Source organism: Eleutherodactylus coqui, chromosome 8, assembly GCF_035609145.1.
Source record: "Eleutherodactylus coqui strain aEleCoq1 chromosome 8, aEleCoq1.hap1, whole genome shotgun sequence".
In the NCBI taxonomy this organism is placed as follows: domain Eukaryota; kingdom Metazoa; phylum Chordata; class Amphibia; order Anura; family Eleutherodactylidae; genus Eleutherodactylus; species Eleutherodactylus coqui.
Window position 1 is genome coordinate 181,994,116 of NC_089844.1, and position 18,070 is coordinate 182,012,185.

Genomic DNA, 18,070 nt, shown 5'->3' on the forward strand with positions numbered 1-18,070 from the left:
AGTGCTAGCACTAGACTGAGCTAGTGGGTGTTGTGTATCAGCTTGTATTGCATTATGACAGACCCATATATCTTTTGAAATTACAGCATGTGGCTTACCATTCCTGCAATGTGTGTCGTTGTCTGGATGATTGTGTGTCTTCCAAAATAGGAGCTAGTGCTGGTTTTCTCACATTTGTTTTTGTCATCATAATAAGCTGCATTGTTGTTTGCCCACAGCCACGGAGGTGGCAATGCATTCTTCAGTTATGTGCTGTTCTACCAGTTATGTTGTCGGTAGCATAGCGTATCTCAGGGAATTGGAGTGCGTCTGTAATCCCGTCAAGGTGCTCATGGGTTCCGTGGAGGTTGGCAGTTGGTTTGAGAACGCCAATGCTGTGTTTTTTCTGATGCTACAGTGACCATTCTGTGAAAGAGGGGCCTCTGGACCCCTCAGTCCTGGTTTACCAGAATTCCTGACTTAACAGTCTGGTTGACTTCAGCCGCTGGAAGCCATGTCATCTCCTGAGGACCATAACCCTGCCAATACATCAGATACTGCAACGAATTCCTGACACCATGAGAGTCAATAATGTGGCTGAACTCAAACTGCAGATTCCTATCAACCAACACTAGGAAAGGAGGTGACAACCCCAGTCTGGGATTCACCATATTCTTAAATAACGGCTTACTGAACACATCACTAATTTTAGGTGATCTAGGAATCTCCAATCTGAAAGACACCTGGGTTAATGCTCTCAGTGATCTTAAAAAGACTAATAAACCATGGTTTGACCCTCTCTAAAAACCTACGTATGAACTTACAATAGTAATTCGTGAACCCCATGAATCTCTGAAAGGCCTTCAAATTCTAAGGTTGAACCTAGTCCAGAACAGCTCGTACCTTCCCCAGGTCCATATTAAACCCAAGAAATGAAATCTCCTCTACTGTGAAAGTACACTTTTCTCTCTTGGGAAATAGGTCATTTTCATGGAGACCTTGCAATACCTGTTTAAAGTGTAATTTGTAGAACCCTTTGAATGCTAAAAACTCCTGCCTCTTACAAGAAAATGATCTGACAGATCCAGCTTAGGTTCTCTAACTGAACCCATACCACCTACATGTTGTTGCTTGACTTCAGCAAGCTCAATAGCCAGAGACCTAAGCTGGTTGAAAAAAAAAAAAAGGAAGTGTCTTTCTGCTTATTATGTCACGTCTATGCAGCACATGAGCACTAAGCTAAGCCCAGATGTAGGGTGTTGATAACCATGACAGTAGTTAATTGACTGTTGCACTGACAAACAGCGCACACCACAACCGATCAGCCACTTGTTAAACAACATACAATTCCTAGATGTAATGGTTATTAAGAAAGCGTTAGTGTAACCACAGAAAAACAGTTGAATCATTGCCATGGAGTCAGCTGTTAAGGGTATGGAGAATAACAGATGATGAATTTGTAGATGGACGGTTGGAACAGATGGCAGATAATATTAGGAAGAGTGGTTAGCCCAGATCTTTGATAGATAAAACGGTTGAAAATGTGAGACAGAGGTCGAGACAGGTGTATGAACAAAATAACTCTAGGATGCAGACCAATAGGATCCCTCTGGTAATGACGTTTGGCTCAAACAACGGTAGAATTAATATCATCATCAAAAGATACTGGCCGATGCTACAGAGGGGTTGTGAGGTAACAGTTCTCCTCACCCTCAATCATGGCCTACAGAACTTTCCGGTACTTAAAGGACCGGTTGGTAAAACCCTTTTCTTTGGAATAAAGGGGGATTTATGTAGCAGACCCTGGCACCCGCCAGGGAGGGTAGTTTTTCTTGTCTGGGATGTGTGTGCTGTGGTAACATGGTTAAAGGTAATGAATTTAGGCACTCCTTGACAAGCGAAAAATACAAGATAAAGGGCAGGTTTTCTTGTGCCTCTTCCTTTGTAGTTTACCTAATAACCTGTCCCTGCGGGATTGGTTATGTGGGGCAAAGCACAAGGAAGATTAGTGAAAGAATTAGTAAACATAAAAGCACTATGCGCACGAAAAATAAGGAACTCCCAGTACCAAAGCATTTCCTCAAGAACAATCAGGCTATAAGCCAGTTACGGTTTAGAGTCATTGACGGGGTGCCACCCTTCGAAAGAGGTGGGGATAGAGTTCAGATTTTTTTTAAAAAACTAGAATTATGTTGGATTTTCACTCTACATACAATGTCACCTAAAGGGTTAAACCTGCAATATGACTTTATGCCACATATATAATCTGCATGGGTTCTTCCCGGTTAGAGATATGTTTTGTAACAGATACAAACAGCACTGTTCTAATATCAACTATTGTATTTTATATAAATTATGTTTTTTGTTTCTCTCCAGGTGTACATATCATACAGGGTGATGATAACCACAACAGTGGTTGATTGACTATTGCAATGATGAACAGTGCGCACCACAGCCAAAGTACGTAACGCAGAAGTAAGGCCCATGCAACACCAGAGTACAACACTCCGCACGGCAACAGGGAATATACACAGTAGAAAATAGCCAAGCAACATGCTATGCAGAATGGTAGCGCCACTCCAGAGAGAGGAACGGAAGCCTGGCCCTAACCTTTCAGGGAGGGTGATGGGTCCCTGCCTAAAGCGGGGACATCACCTCTATAAAGGCAGTCCAGCGGTCTTCTTTCTGGGCCCTGATTGTGCCTATAGGAACCCCTGGAGAGATGAACCGACACGCAAAGCAAAAAATGAAATAAAAGGCAACAACACAAACTGGAAGGAACCAGCAGCTACCTATCTGCAAGTTGAATAACGCCCCGCCCACCGCCAAACCTCCAAACCCCCAAACCCCCAAACCCCACTATGGTTCTCCACTATGGACTGGTGTAAGTAGCACTGCTCACCAAGAGGGATGAGAATATATAGCCACTTTGCACCTGAAACAATGGCAGAGTGAATGGAAAACCACACCTCCACCTTACTCTCAGGCATGGCTAATCCAGCATGCATCCATGCAGCAAGGCAGACAGCACCAGCAGACCCTGCACATTATGCATTAACACTTTACCTGCTTAATCAGGCAACCAGTCTTTACCTGTGTTGAAGCCACCATGCCATGACATTGTTGTGACCGACAGGCCATGACAATTACTTTACGACTAACAACATAAAGGCAGCATTGGTTGAATGCTTTAATCGCACCTTAAAAATAAAAAATGTGGCGTTTTTCATGCATCATAACACATTTCACTATATAGACATTTTGGTGGCGCTAGTATCTAGTTATAACTGAACTTACCATCTCACTATTCAGTGTTATACCGTAGATATTACGAAAAATAACATTAAGAATATGGTAGAATATCTATAGCGATGTTCGGAACTTAAAGCCTAACAAGCTTTCTTTAAATAGGGGATCATATAAAGCACATGTGTCAAACACAAGGCCCTCCTTGTGTTATGTGGCCCGCGGCGTGCCGAGGCCGCTGACCACTGCAGCAATTACCAGCTGGGGTGCCGCAGCTCCCCGCTGGTAATCACGCCTGCAGCGCTGATCCCGGCGCACACTGACGTTAGTGTGCAGCCAGGATCCTCCTCCCCGAGTCCCCTGCTCTTCAGTTCCGCAGGAGAGGACTTGGGGAGGAAGCGTGCCGGGCTACACACTAATGTCAGTGTGCATCCTGGAATCAGCGTGAGAAGAGGAGGAGCGGCGCTGACAGCAGGGAGGAGGTCAGTATATGGGTTGGGGGGGGGCCTTATTGTTACTGAAAGGGCTTATTACTGGGGGAGGGGTCATTACTGAGGGGGTATTATTGTTAGTGAGGGGGCGTATTACTGGGGGGGGGGTCATTACTGGGGGGGCTTATTATTGTTACTGAGGGGGCTTATTACTGGGGGGGTCAAAGTTGCTATGGGGGTATTACTACTGAAGGGGTTAATATTACTGATTGGGCCACTGTGGGGGTCATTATTTTTACTGGGGCCACTAACAGGGTCACTATTAGGGCTCATTCACACGGGTGTAATTGTATTTCGGTTGTGCAAATACGCTGCGTATTTGCGCTATCGAAAATCGCTTAGGCCTGTATATTTACAAAAATGAACGCAGGTGGGCCCATTGAAATGGTGCGCAAAAATGCAGTGAATACATAGGTTTCCTGCGCATTCACCACGTATTTGCGCGGCCCATGCACACGGGCGGAAATTCCGCGGCGGGATTTCCCACAGAATTTCCTCCTGTGGAAGCTGCCATAGGATTGCATTAGAAAACGCAAACCTATGCAGACGGCCGCGATTTGTCCACACGAAATCTCGCGCAGAAAACAAATCATGGCATGTCACTCCCCGGCCGCTAGTTACGCTCTGCGCATTGCCGGCAGCCGGCACATCACTGAGCGGGAGCCACGGGAGCAGGTAAGTACTGCGCTGGTTCCTTCAGGGGCGCGGGTCGGGTCCCACTGCGAGAATTCTCGCAGCGGGATCCGACCCGGCCGTCTGCAGGCAGCCTTACAATCGTCATTTAAAGGTCACCATAAGCCTGATGCGGCCCTCGGTGAAAATGAGTTTGACACCCCTGATATAAAGATTTCACGGTATAAAGGAAAATTTGCGAGAGGGTGTGGGCAGACATACACTGACATTTTTGTAATATACTCTATTAATAAGCGATTTCAGAAACTGCTCTATAAATTAATCGAACTAAGCAGCAAGGCTATAGAGAGAACATTTTATAAGGAGGAAGTACAGCGGGTACCCACGAATAAGAACCGCGTCTACAGGATCAAAAAAAATACTAAAGAAAAGACATGTCAGCGGAGCGATGGATTATCCTGTAAAGTGGCTCCGGTACCCTACAAATTTTAACAGCTAGATCGATTGAAATCAGTTAACAAATGCATAAGCCAGGGAATCGTGATCGTGATAACTCTTCCTAGTAACTAGAGATGAGCGAAAACCAAAATGCTTGGGTGCTCGTTACTCGAGCCAAGCTTTTTCTAATCCTCGAGAGCTAGTTTCGAGTAATGAACCCCATTGAAGTCAATAGGGACCCGGGCATTTTTCAATGGAGCCTCGGCTACTGCCGGCGGCTCCATTGAAATCCATGGTCTGCCAGCACCCCTGCATTGCTTTTCATGGAATGCAGAAGTGGCCCCCAGGTTCCAGAGGGCTGCCAGATGTCACATCAAAGGGGAGGGTCAGATGTCATGGGAAGTAGTCGTGGCACCTGTCACTTTTCTAAAGGGGACAGTTTGATTGAATATCCCAACTGTATACTACTGACATAAAAGTCTTCCTTCATATGGATGTACCATTGGAGACTTGAGGCAGATGAGAAGGCTAACCCTCAGTAGGCCAGGCTAAGCAAATCCAGAGATGCCAACAGTGACTGAATGTCTAGCTGTATAAGAGAGACAGGTCTAGAGTGTTCACTTGGTGCGATGGGTAGTCAGTGCATGAGGCCTTCCCATAGGCAGGAAGACAGAATGATATGTTGGGTCTGGCTGGTTGTAAGGCTGAAGTGCGTTGATGCTCTATGCAGCTTGGCACACTGAGAAATATACATCATACAGAAAGGGAGGAATAAGTTTGCAACACATTATGTAAGATGGTGTTGGGCCAGAAAGTCTTTGTAACAAGTTGTGTATCTGAGTAACTGTGCCCTGGGTCTTATTACTACTTTTACATGTCTATGCAGACTGGAAAAGAACTGTCTCTTTAAACTGTGTTGTTAGGTAACACCTACACTCCAGGCATATTTTCAGATTGCTAAACACAAAGAGTTAATGCTCAAGCTCAATAAGCTTACAAAATTTACACACAGCATTGAATGTGCTGATAATGTTAATGCTTAAAGGGGTGGTCTCGCGGCAGCAAGTGGGGTTATACACTTCTGTATGGCCATATTAATGCACTTTGTAATATACATCGTGCATTAAATATGAGCCATACAGAAGTTATTCACTTACCTGCTCCGTTGCTAGCGTCCCCGTCGCCATGGTTCCGTCTAATTTCGGTGTCTTCTTGCCTTTTTAGACGCGCTTGCGCAGATCCGTCTTCTCCCTTCTTCTCCCTTCGGCTCCGCTCGGCAGCATCGGCATTTTGGCTCCGCCCCCTTGTACGCATCATCGCGTAGCTCCGCCCCATGATGTGTGCCGGTTCCAGCCTCCTGATTGGCTGGAATCGGCACGTGATGGGGGCGGAGCTACGCGATGACGCGAAAAGGGGGCGGAGCCAAAACGCCGATGCTTCCAAGACCAGCCGAAGGGAGAAGATGCATCTGCGCAAGCGCGTCTAAAAAAGCAAGAAGACACCGAAGTTAGACGGAACCATGGCAACGGGGACGCTAGCAACGGAGCAGGTAAGTGTATAACTTCTGTATGGCTCATATTTAATGCACGATGTACATTACAAAGTGCATTAATATGGCCATACAGAAGTGTATAACCCCACTTGCTTTCGCGAGACAACCCCTTTAATGTTAAGGAAAGTCACAAGGTTTATAATATAACAGACTAAAGCATATAAGATAGATGCAAGATACAAAATGCATACATATTTATCGCTCTCACAGTGTAAATATATTAATGCTGACTGCCATCATTGAAAGACTGTTTACATATGTTCCTACATCACCCCCACATCCCTTCTAAACCTATTAAAGGATATGCATCTGGGCACATCTGCCAAAGTCTGCATCAATAGTTCAACCTCTGCTAGTTTTGAGACTTTGCCTGGTGTTCAACAAGCTTGCATCTTGGCTCCCGCACTCTTTTGCAGGGCCATGGAGTGGATTCTTCAGCCATTGTTCAATGTAATGGGGCTACTCTTTTGGAGTACCACTTCACCGACCTGGACTACGCCGACGATGTTGCCCTCTTGGACGTCGCATCTGCTAACCTAAGACATTCATTGGTATAGTTCGATTTTGAGGCGTCCTGTCTTCAGCTTCACATCTCCTGGCAAAAAAACAAGCTGCAGAATCCAGTAGCCGATGCAGTCTCTCCATATCTAGACATAAATGTCCAGAGAGTCGACACCGTCAGTGAGTTTGTGTACCACAGATCGTTTAGCACACAGATGGGAGGGTGCTTCCGGACGTCCTGTGCAGAATACCACTAGCAGCCTTGGCAATAAGGTCCCAGGAAAAACTCTGGTAAAGGCAGTACATAACACTCAAGACTAAGATTCAATTTTACCAGACCTGCGTAATGCCAATATTAATGCACGGCTAGGGGACTTGGACCTTGTTGTCGCAAACCACTAAGCATCTGGAGTGCTTACACATGCGATGCCAACAGCAGATTCTCTGTGTCCCTTGGTTCGACTTCATCAGAAACAGCTAGATGCAGGCTTGCACTGGGCTTGAGGCAATCACAGAAACAATAACAAGGAGATAACCTGCATTTTTTGGTGATGTTGAATGCTTGTCAGAAGCTGTCCCAGACTATAGTACTCAAACCTTAGCAATTGCTAGGAAAATCGAGAGAGATGAACCCCTGCCGGATGGCGGAGGCCACCTAAAAAATAATGTTTATTCGGCAACATAGGGCATATTACCTTGTCTTTAGAAAGGAGTGCCCAATGTCTGTTGATAATGTTTTTAAAATGACCAATTTGGGCATTGAATTGGGTGATGATGGGGGTTATTGTATCATCATTATTATTGGAAGGGTTTTCTTTCGGCAACAGATTTGTCCTATCCATTTCAGCTACATGTAATCTAATTTGTTTTAACCTTATATTATCATGACTACAGTTGACGAAGCTTTCCATCAATTGGGAGCTCTCCTTCAAGTAGTCATTCATCTCAGAGCAATTTCTCCAAACTCAGATACATTGGCTTTTAGGGATATTGAATAGCCAGGAAGGAAGGCGGCAACTCATTAGTGAAATTAATGCATTAGAATCAGTTTATTTCTTATAGCCTTTAGAACAAAATTTCCTATATTGGGTGTCTACAAAAATGGGGGCATCCCAAAAATTGACCTTAACTTGACTCACATTAGGGGTAAACCTTAGATGAAAGTCAATAATGTCAATGTCTGCAAAAATTCTTTTCAAGGGATCTTTGCTCGCCTTCCCAGACAAAGAAGATTTTATCTATGATTAATTTCCAAAGGACCAGGCCAGCCCAGCACGGCAAATTGGGAAGATATGTGTGTCCTCCTAATAGTCAATATATAAATTGGTGAAGCTGGGCATGAACTCCATGGCAGTCCCTCAAGTCTGAAGGAAATAGTTATTTTCAAATTTGAAAGAATTGTGGTCTGGTATGAAAGCAATACAACTTACTGTTTGTATATGGGAATACAACAGCATTTTTACTGCTTTATTTTGATCCTTTTTTTTGCGATTACGGTTTCATTGATTCAACTTTGCCATAGCATTATAACCAATCCCACCACAGCATTTGCCATAAGCTGAAACACAAAGTTAGTCACTCTTAATAAAAATAACCTTTATTGATATTTTAAAAATATCTTACAGCAATAGTTCATTAAAAATCAAGAGTATCAATGCTGTGTGATTAAGTGTAATACATTAGCCTGAACCAGGCTACAAATAAGATACTATTCTGCTTTGCTAATTATGCACAAATGTCAGGGTCAAGACTGTAACAAATGGTGCAAATCGTGAGCGTTACTATGCAGAAATGTACTGCTATATACTGGAGATTAGATTCCTCCATAAACAACCAGCATGCATGTTAATATGCTGCCAGATAAACTAAGTCAAACTTGGCAGGATAGACTACATGAGGCTGCTTGCTAAAAGAACAGCTCCGTCTACATGTTTCACAAGGATTCTGGCAGCATTAGGTTTCTAGGAGCTATAGCACAGAGACTGGTTTAATGTAATGTATCACACTTAATCACACTGTCTTGAAACTCTGATTTTTAATCAATTGTTGCTGTAATACATTTTATTGCATATCAATAAAGGTAATTTTTATGTGGACCTAGATAAGGTTTTCAGCCTATGGAGAAGCCTGTGCTGAGATTGGACACAATTTAACCCTAGTAGGTCATTGAGAACCCTTTTTTTCATTTGCCATAGAATTATGTCTTTGTTTGTACTCAGTCTGTGTATTTTTTAGAACAGCTGAGTGTGTGGTCGGTTGTTTTATTAACATTTCCTTTTACAGAGTCAGCATTTTGCATCTAGTATAGATATTTCCAACTTGACTTTTATGACATTATTCCTGATCACCTGTTCTTGTGCGTCTAAAATTAGTACTTCAATTTATTTTTTTTTTAAAGTTCCTGATGTTGATCATAGCCATATATTTTCTTTATTTATTATTATAATTATTATTATCAGACACAATAGTATCATAAAACTCATTTTCTTAACAATTTTACAAATGCGGCTTTCACATCATTGTTTCTCAGGGTATAAATCATGGGATTGAACATTGGTGTGACAATTGCATAAAATACAGTAATCACTTTATCAGTGCCAGGTTGAGAACGCGATCTAGGTTTCATGTAGGAAGCCATTTTTCATGTAGGAAGCCATTACTGATCCATAAAAAATTACCACAACTATCATATGAGATCCACATGTAGAAAAAGCCTTCCTCCGCCCCGATGATGATGCAATTTTTAAGATACTTAGAATGATATTAACATAAGATATTACAATAAATGTTACTGGAATCATGAGAATAATTATGCCAATAATATAAATAATTAATTCCACTAGTATAATGTTCTCACACCCCAGTGACAATACTTCTGGCACTTCACATATAAAGTGATTTATTACATTGTGTCCACACATGTCAATATTAAGTGTGAGAGTTACAAGGGAAGCAGACATGAAGAATCCACACATCCATGTACCAGCTGCCAGTCTAATACAGACCTTCTTACTCATAATGATGGTGTAATGGAGTGGATAACATATAGCCACATAACGATCATAGGCCATAACAGCAAGCAGAACACATTCACATACTCCTAAAGACAGGGAAATGCACATTTGTGCTGCACATTCACCATAAGAGATTATTTTATTTACCGACAACAAATCCTTCAACATTCTTGGCAGAGTTGATGTAGAAAAACACAGATCCAGAAAAGACAGGTTGGAAAGGAAGAAATACATAGGAGTGCGAAGGTTGGCATCTGTCAGGATTAAAACAATGATGAGAAAGTTTCCAACCAAAATAAGTGTATACACTGATGTAAAGAGAATAAAAAGTGCAACTTGTGCCTTTGGGTCACTGGAAAGTCCAAGAAGAATAAATTCTCTAATTAATGTCTCATTTTTCAAATGCATTCTGAAAAAAAGAAATTGGGAAACTATTTAGATAATGTTGATTTGCTTGGAATAATTATTTATGAACATTCAGATTGGATATTTTTTTTTTAGTGAAGCCGTAACTCATTCTTTGTGTACATTTTATTAAACATCATATGTATATTTCAACTGTTTTTCAGAATTTTTGGACATTTTGTTCCTTTGGTAACAAAGACAATTTTCCAACTTTTGACATGTAGAAATAAAACCTAAATTGCAAAAAAAATAAAAACATACAAAACCCCCACACCCATACAGTTGTTATCAAAATTATTCAACAACCCTTTGTAAATTACAAACATTCAGTTGTTTGCAAAAAAATAGATCAATTAAATAGCTCAACACACCTATTACTAGAGGTTTCTCCAAAGCCACCAAAAAAGGTCACTTTAATAACCTCTGCAATGGCCTGCATAGAATCCTTCATAAATTCCCACATTTGCAAATTAAGTGTTGTCTCAAGCACACTTAATGCAACTAATTCAAGGCTTCATTAGATGTGCTTAAGCTAAAACACATCAAATATCTGAACTGCCAAAGGGCTCTGCTGACTTTGATTTTTGATTGCACTTTAAAAACATGGCATGAACAGTAGAGGAGTCCAAAAACTTAAAGGGGTTGTCCCGAGGCAGCAAGTGGGGTTATACACTTCTGTATGGCCATATTAATGCACTTTGTAATGTACATTGTGCATTAATTATGAGCCATACAGAAGTTATAAAAAGTTTTATACTTACCTGCTCCGTTGCTGGCGTCCTCGTCTCCATGGTGCCGACTAATTTTCGCCCTCCGATGGCCAAATTAGCCGCGCTTGCGCAGTACGGGTCTTCTTCTTTTCTGAATGGGGCTCCGTGTAGCTCCGTGTAGCTCCGCCCCGTCACGTGCCGATTCCAGCCAATCAGGAGGCTGGAATCGGCAATGGACCGCACAGAAGCCCTGCGGTCCATGGAGACAGAGGATCCCGGCGGCCATCTTCAGCAGGTGAGTATGAAGACGCCGGACCACCGGGATTCAGGTAAGCGCTGTGCGGGTTGTTTTTTTAACCCCTGCAGCGGGGTTTCGGCGCGGGACAACCCCTTTAAGACAAGAGATCATTGGCTTGCACAAACAAGGAAAAGGATGCAAAGAGATAGCAAAGGTCATGAATGTTCTTAGAGATAGAGCTGAAAGCAGTTCACAGGTTCAAAGTTGGAATAAACTTTCTTTAATAAATTAACATCAAACATGCTTACATAATAAATGTATACTGAAAGTTATAACCAGCAAAACAATAAAAGAAAAAAACATCGTTGTACAGCCACATAATAATCATTGCCCCTCTTAGATTAAGTCCTACATAATGAATATTAATTATATTCAAATATGTAGACACATATAAATTAATAACCAAAATCTCTTTGTTTTCCATTTTGACACAGCTAGCCATCCACCCGAGCTCATAAGAGAGCTAGAGTGGTGCCCTCTGGAGACCCATTGAACGACTAAAGCTCTTTATAATGGCTCAGTCACACGGGCGTTTGTAACAGGCGTTTTTTCCGCACGTCAAAAAATTTGCACTAGATAAAACCAATGCTTTTCAATAGCAGCGGTCACAGGTGTGAATTTTACATGCCGAGTAACGCCTGTGGCGAAAATTATTTGTCACCAGTTCGCAAAACGCATGTAACTGTGTTCTGCGGCAAACCGGTATTCTGTGTATGCGAAACCCCTGGATACTGTTGCATCCATGGGTTTCACCTTGTGCTTAATGGGGGCATCGGCAGCAGCGCCTACCCCATTGAGAACATATAGTGAAGATCATGATCCACTGCCATAGCTGTCATAGCTGTGGCAGAGGAGAATGATGTTCTCCCCTTGAATTCAATAGAGCCAGCAATACAGCCGGCTTCATTGAAAGCAATGAGCTGCCAGCAAGAACTGCAGTGATTTTCGGGGAAGGGCTTAAAATATAAGCCCTTCCCTAAAAGCCATCCTAAAAATGTGTAAAAAAAAAATCTATACTCACCTCTCTGCAGCATCCAAATCTCAGCCGCATCCAGCCGACTCTTCTCCTGCATTGCTCTGAGGAGTATTCAGCAGGCAGGGATTTAAAATCCCTGCCTGCTGAATGGGCTGCCTCTGATTGGCTGAGCACTGTAACCTATCAGAGGCAGCTCTCAACTGTCATTCAATAGCTTAGAGCTGCCTCTGATTGGTCCCTGTGCTCAGCCAATCAGAGGCAGCGCTCACCCATTAATTAATTCACATTTTCACTAGACACTGTGACAATACTGTCACAGTGTCCAGTGACAATGGGACTCTCCGCAGAGATGAAGAAATCCTCTGCCACAGCTGTCACAGATGTAGCAGAGGATCAAAATTTTCTCTGTATGTCAATGGGGCCGCCGCAGCTGCCGCTGGCCCCATTGACCACAGGTGAAATCCCTACATGAGACAGCATCCAGGGGTTTCACATCGAAGGAATTCCCTGCTGCAGCTGTCACAGCCACAGCAGGGGATAGCGGGCAGTGGTCTTTTTGAGTGGATAAATGCTGCTAGCAGCATTTTTTCTGCCATGACGCCCACTTCGATCATGCTAATTTGTAAACGCATAACTTATGCGTTCAAAAATTTGTGCGTCAAGATGCCCGTGTGACTAAGCCCTAACGGTTTTCTTTTAAGCCAGTATTATTTCTCCATAAGAAAAGCCTAAGAAAAAAGAACAAAAAAGAAGAAAAAAAGGGAAAAGGAAAAGAAGTAAAAGAAGAGAGAAAGAGAAAAAAAAAAAAGAAAAGGCGGTCTCCAACCTTACTGTCCTCCCCAAGCTCAATCAGTTTTTAATCTGATTTATAATCTAAATCTGATACCTCTCATCATTCAGGCCTCCTAGGGTTCTGTCCCTCCTAACTTCTCCTAAATTGGGGTAACTATATCCACAAGCTACCCAGCACTCCTCGGGGACCCTAGAAATACTTTCCAGGCTTCGTATTTGTGTTGTTATAAACCACCCAATTAATATCATCCTTAGCTCTGAGTTCCTCCACATAATTGATCCCGTCCATGGTTTTCATCTAACTAATACATATAGGTGGAACCTTGGACTTCTAAGATTGAGGAATCACAATTCTCATAGCCAGGACAGAGAAGCATAGGATATCCCTTTTGTTGATTGCGTATGGGACTGGTAAAATTGTGACTAGGGTGATCTCTGGGGTAAAAACCACTGATCTCCCACTCAGACTATTAAACAATGTCCCGATCTCCCTCCATAGGCCCATTATCGCCGGACAGGACCCCCAAAAATGCACAAACGTACCCAACTCCTCCTGGGATATCCAGCACCTATCAGACAACCCAGGGTGCATTCTGGCCAGGCAGGCAAGAGTATAGTACCACATCACCAGGAGCTTATAATTCAACTGCTGGTGTTTGCCCAACACAGAAATTTTATGGGACATGGTTAGAGACCTAGAACAATCCCTTATCAGATAGGGGTGACCCAATTCACTCCCCTGTTGCCCCATGAACTATTATAGTCCAGTAACTCCCTAACTGCCAAGAGACCATAAATCACGGAAATCTCTCCCTTCGAGACATGAGGGGAGGCACATTACTCCTCAAAAGGCATGGACTGGGCAGTCAAAGTCGTAGATAAAGCCTGACTTTGTATAAAATGACAAAGCTGTAAATATTGGAACCATTCACTTATCATGGGGCTCCAATCTCCTAAGAGCTCAGATGGTGTTTTAATTCCATCTGCCCACATGATATCTCTGACCCTGGGCAGATGTGTCTGCAGCATACCCAACAGGGGCAATACTGCTTCCCCCCGAGGAAGTCATGGTTTCCAAGCAATGGAGTGAAAGGACCAGGGGATTTTACCAGGCGACTTTGACATGAAAAGCCATCCCAAATTCTTAGAAGGGAGTTTAGGAAGGGGGAATCCCCGCAACTCTATCTCCCCTTGTCCCCTCTAAACTAAAAAAGGCCCCCTTTTCAATCTATGACCGAGGCCTGTTCCATTTTCACCCAGAGTTTGATGGATTGCCTATTTAAAAGATCTATTACTGTCTTTCCCATTACTGCACTGTAATAACGGAGTAAATCTGGGAGACCCATGCCCCCTTTTTCTCTTTGCTGAGTGAGAATTTGGTAGCTCAAACTTGGCTTAGACCCTCCCCAAACAAAATGCGTAATAACTAGAGAGGAGCGAGCACACGTGTTCAAGTATTAGGCTACTCAAGATGCTTGGTACTCAAATCGAACACCACACGGTACTCGAGGCAATTTAATTTCCCCTCCACACATGTTTAGCGCCATTTTTAGCCACTAAACGTGCAGGGAAGGCATTAACACTTCCTTCTGAGAGGTGACAGCCCTGAGCATGTATATAGCAGTGAGTGGCTGGTGGGATCAGGTGACCGCCGAGTACTTAAACTAGTGCCGTCCGCGACTCGCCTTAGACGCATGCTGGCAGAGGTTAGGGAAAAAGCTGCTGCTGAGATAGGGAAAGTGGTAGTGTAGCTGGCTGGGAGCAGTAGTGTACCACTATCTCACATCTTCCAATCGCTGCATGTGGGGAAAGACACAAAATTCTCTACAGCTGGTTAATTTTTTCTGCCCCTGTGCACAGCATCTCACATCTAGCATTGTATGTGTGAAGGGAAGTAGCCACAGTTACTAGCACTATCCACTCTGTTACTTTTTTCTGCTACTCCGTATAGCCTCTCTTATTTACAAGTCTCTGTGAGCCATAAATTACCCATAGATATCAGCGCAAGACAGCGGTTTAATTTTTTCTGTCACAGCACTGAGCCTCTGATATCTACAAGTCTCTGTGTGCGGTAAATTAGCCCTAGTTCTCAGCACTATACAGTGGGTTAATTTATTTGGGCCCTGCTCTATCCTTTATCTGACATGATGAAGAGTGGAGGCAAGGCTTGAGGACGTGGATGCGGACGTCCAAGTGAGGGTGTGGGCAAAGGCCGAGGTCCTGGGCGGCGTGAATCAGAGTTGGCTGCTGAGGGATTAGGAGAGTGCCGCGTCTCTCTGCTCCCCAGCTTCATCTCACAATGTGCAGGTCTGCGTGGTAGACTTCTATTACAAGCACAGCAGTGCGAGCAGGTCCTGTTGTGGATTGCAGATAAGCGGCCAGCAATGTATCGAACACCCAGTCTTCCACGCAGTCCACTCCTACGGGGCTAGGGACTGCACCTTTGAATCCTCTGGCTGCTCCTCCTCCCTCAAAGCCTCGTCACTCCATGAAAATGACAGATTCTGAGCAGGCAGACTCTCAGGAACTGTTTTCAGGTCCCGGCCCCCGGGAAATTCCCCCAACTATTTCCCACAGCACTCCCTTGCGGCAGGCCTTTGTGCAGAGGGCACGGCAACACAGCGGTGGAAAGCATCAGCAAGCTGTGCTGAAACTAATTAGCTTAGTTGACAAGAGGCTCACTGCCCCACAGCTGTGTGACATGCCCACATGCTGGAATTCTACGCTTTACATGTTGGCCAGACTGTACGAGCAGCATAGAGTATTTGTACAATACCAGCTGCAACATGGCTGGTGGAGTGGTAGTCAGCCTCCGCAGTTCTTCATAGACAAGTGGGCATGGATGGCAAACATCTGTCAGGTTCTCAGAAACTTTGAGGAGTCTACACAAATGGTGAGCAGTGATGTGGCTATTATTAGCGCTACCATTCGACTGCTTTGCCTGCTGAGAAGTTCGCTGCTAAGCATAAAGGCTGAAACTTTGCGGCTAGAATAGGAGACAGGGAATGACAGTATGTCGCTTGATAGCCAGACCACCCTCACGTCTGTATCTCTGCGCGTTTTGGAGGAGGAGGAGGGGAAGGGGAGGAGGGAGGAGAAGAGACTGCTGGCCACACTGCAGAAGCTACTCATGCTGCTTCCCTCTCATCTAGAGATGAGCGAGCCTACTCGGCCACACCCCTTTTTCGCCCGAGCACTGCGATTTTTGAGTACTTCCGTACTCGGGCGAAAAGATTCAGGGGGCGCCGTGGGTGAGTGGGGGGTTGCAGCAGGGAGTGGGGGGGAGAGGGAGAGATAGAGGGCTCCCCCCTGTTCCCCGCTGCTACCCCCCGCGCCGCCACGCCTCCCCCCGCCCCCCGGCGACCCCCGAATCTTTGCACCCGAGTACTGAAGTACTCGAAAATCACGGTGCTCGATCGAGTAAATACTTGAAACGAGTAGATTCGCTCATCTCTACTCATCTGTTAAGCGTGTATGGGCTGAAGAGGAGGGGGAGCATGAAAGTCATCCTCCTAGTGAGGACAGCGATGTGTTGTGTACTGGGACTATGGCACACATGGCTGACTTCATGTTAGGCTGCCTTTCCCGTGACTTTCGCATTAGACGCATTCTGGCCAACATGGATTACTGGGTGTTCATCCTTCGCGACCCACAGTATAAGAAGCACCTTTCCACTCTCATTCCTGAAGAGGGGTACAATAGTGATGCAATACCACAGCCCCTTGGTGGAAAAACTGATGCAAAAGTTCCCATCTGACAGTGCTAGCGGTAGAAGACGTAGTTCAGAGGGCCAACTAGCAGAGTAGGTACGGGCATCAGGCGGCATGTCCAGTGCTTGCAGGGGAACACTCTCCAAGGCCTTTGCCAGTTTTATGGCTTTCCAGCCAGACTGTGTCACCACTTCCCAGTCAAGGCTGAGTTGGAGGGAGCACTGTGAAAAGATGGTGAGGGATTACATAGCCCACCTTGCCGTCCCCCGTGATGCCTCTGCTCCATACAACTATTGGGTGTCAAAGCTGGACACGTGGCACGAATTTGCGCTGTACGTCCTGGAGGTGCTGGCCTGCCCTGATGCTAGCGTCTTATCAGAGAGGGTGTTTAGTGCTGCTGGGGGCGATCATCACGGATAAGCACACGTGCCTGTCAACTGACAGCACCGACATGCTTACACTCATTAAGATGAACAATTGCTGGATTTCCTCAGACTTCTCTTCTCCACCAGTGGAAAGCAGCGTATCCTAAAGAATATTTTAGCTGCAACAGGAGAAAAATGCATCCTCTCTCTAGCCCTAAAAAAGGGGAGAAGTAGCTTGATCTATCCATATCGGATCTTACTCCAACTCCTCATCCTGAAACAGCATGTTATCACGCTGAACTGCCAATTTTTCTGCGGATCAAAAGTATCTGTTAAAATAAATTTTTTCGGAGGGCTGCCTCCAGACTCTGTTACGAATTAAGCAACAACAATCTCTATCTTTAAAAAATGTTTATTGGTTTCACCTGCCCTCGTTGTAAACCAATTTTTCAGGGGTACACTTGTACTCTTGGTACACCAATTTTTCAGGCATTTGCCTATACTCTTGGTAAACACATTTTTTCAGGTGTTCGCCTATACTCTAGGTACACCAATGTTTCAGGGGTTCGCCTGTACTCTCAGTACACTAATGTTTCAGGGGTCCACCTATACTCTTGGTACACAAATGTTTCAGGGATTCGCCTATACTATAGCTACAGAACAGTTTAAAGGGTTCTCCTATACTTTTGCTACAGAAATATTTTAGGGGTCCGCTTATACACTTGCTACAGAAATGTTCTTCCCGTGTTCGTCTATACTCTTGCTACAGAAAGGTTTCAGGGGTTCGCATATACACTTGCTACAGGAAGATTTGAAGGGTTTGCCTATACTCTTGCTACAGAAATGTTTCAGGCGTCCGCCTATACTCTTGCTACAGAAATGTTTCAGGAGTCCGCCTATGCACTTGCTACAGAAATGTTTTAGGGGTTCGCCTATACTATTGCTACAGAAAGGTTTGAT

The 18,070-nt window shown here is 44.2% G+C and overlaps 1 pseudogene; it reads right to left on the reverse strand.

Moving 5' to 3' along the window:
* Positions 1-1,695: 1,695 nt before the first annotated feature.
* Positions 1,696-10,262, reverse strand: LOC136578057 (olfactory receptor 2D2-like; annotated as a pseudogene).
* Between the last annotated feature and the right edge of the window lie 7,808 nt (positions 10,263-18,070).